We start from the raw sequence: 2,377 nt of genomic DNA, 5'->3' as shown, positions 1-2,377 counted from the left end.
TTCGGGGTTCAAGAAAATAAAAAGAATAAAAGATAATAATCCCCAGCGGATGTGTGGTGTTCAGGCCATGGTTATCCCTGTGTTACCATTTATTTTGGTATCCAGGTTGATGTTGTTGTTTCGGCGATCGGGCCGACTTTTTCCGTTCCAGACGGATTTTTCTTTGAGATTGCTTCTTCGCCGATTCTGACAGGCGTTGTTAATTATTTTCCCATCGGAGTGCAAATTGTTCGTCTGTTCTTGGTATTCAATCACTCTTCATCCTGATCATCTGAAAGCCGAGGCTATTCATATCGACAGGTTCACAGTGGATTGAATAGGGGCAGCTGTAACACCTCAAAATTTGCCCTCCTCTCTTGGGACTAGCTTAACATATTGCATATCATTTTTAGGTCATTAGGCATTGCATAATTGCATATCATGTGGTTACATTGTGCCAATCATCCTCCTAAGTCTTGGTCAGAAGATAGGAGGTGGAGATGCAAGCCTAGGGTTTTATTGACTGATCATTGGCCATCTGAGGATTGGGCTATGAATTAGGGTTTCATGATTGGTCTTGATCTTGGTTGCAATGATGCATCATCATTATCATGGTCTGGATATCACCAGAAGTTCAAGAGTTTGATCAGCTACCTTGAGATTAGGGTTTTGACCACTGGTCAACCCTAATCAGTTGCATTGGGCCAATCAGGGCATGGTAAGGAGTTGGGGTCTACAATGGATATGGGGATCATCATGCGATTATATTGAGCTTATGGAAGCTAGGGTTTCATCATTGAGCCATTTCATCAGAAGTTTGAGGCTCAGTTTGATCAGTGCATGGCCAAATTCATCTATCAGTTGAAAAAGTCAACTGTGGTCAACTGTGCTTGATTTTATGGATTTGGAGGTGGGAGAGAGTTGGATACACTTCATTCATGTTGAAATAAGTTTCATTTGACATGTCAAAGCTCAAGAATGAAGAAAATAAAGTCAGGACAAAAGTTGCCAAAAATAGAAAGTGATTTGTAATGGAAGTTTCCAAAAATGGAAAGTTTTTCACCACAAAATTACATGTCCAAAAAAGCTTCAAATGAAAATTTGTCCAACATGAAAGTTGTAGATCTTGATCTCACCTTTCCAAAAAGTCTAAGAACTTGAAATTCCCATGTATGGTTGGCAAGTTATGGTTCATTTATTTTGTCTAATTGGTTACCTTTGGTCAATTTTGACTAAAAAGGGGGAGAAGTGCTGATGAGGAAGTTGATGTGGAAGCTGTTGAGGAGTTCTGAGGTATATATAGCTGAAAGACAACTATTATGGAAGGAAGTGCACAAGTGTTAAAACAAGATGATGCTCTGTTTAAAGATGTCAAAGGGGATGTCTGATATGGTGCATAGGTGTTGATGTTGAAGCAGATGTCAGAATGATATTCTGGCTGGTACAGGTGCTGGAGTTACAGTAGCTATTATGGAAGATGTGTGATGTATGCACAGATTTAGGGGGAGAAGGAGTACCCTTGTGCATTTGTGTGTCTTACTAGTTGCATCCATAACTAGTAATTCTGTTTTTGTTGCACAGGTCTACGAGGAGGAGAAGTACCCTTGTGCATGTGTGTATTACTAGTAGCTATAACTAGTAATTGTATTTGCTTCTGCTGCTGTTTAAACTACTGTTATGTTGTTTAACTGCTGATAGTTTACCTTGTGAACAAAAAGGACAGATATATGTTTTAGCCAAAATTTTCCAAAGGGGGAGTTTGTTGATTCTAAGTGTTGGCAGCAATTTTGGTAAAACAAAGAGTGTTCACAAGATGTTACATGTGATGTCTTAACATGAGATATCCTATGTACCTGCTGGAGTTCAAGAACATGTCCAGGCAGGAGTGTTTCAAAATGCCACATACAATGCCATGGCTTCTGATATTGGATGTACCTGTTGGAGCTTAAATGAAAGACATGTTCATGCAGGATTGTTTCAGATGACATTCACAAGGTCATGACATCTGATATGATTGTACCTGGTGGAAGTTATAAAAGGAATTATTGGATTATGCAGGATTTTTCCAGGATGTCAGACCCGATGTCATGACATCATGTACACATAACATTCAGTGTGAATGTCTGGTGTTTTGTGATTGCACAATTAATGGAAATCTTTGTATGATTGAAGATCTGATTAGCTGGCGCATTCAATCATGGATTACAACCTGATTTACTTATTTTCCAAGGAGATCTAACCAGTTGTTATAAAAATATTTGATTGGAAAATAGATTTAGGGTTTTCAAGATGTCCAAGCCCAGCTGAATGCTTCTATAAAAAGGGACTTAGAAAACCTGTTCTACAACACAACCAATACTGAGCGAAATATAAAGAGAGAGCTAGGGTTTGTGTTTGT

The sequence above is a fragment of the Lathyrus oleraceus genome, chromosome 3 (genome assembly GCF_024323335.1).
Source record: "Lathyrus oleraceus cultivar Zhongwan6 chromosome 3, CAAS_Psat_ZW6_1.0, whole genome shotgun sequence".
NCBI lineage: Eukaryota > Viridiplantae > Streptophyta > Magnoliopsida > Fabales > Fabaceae > Lathyrus > Lathyrus oleraceus.
Note: the sequence above shows the minus strand (reverse complement) of the source record.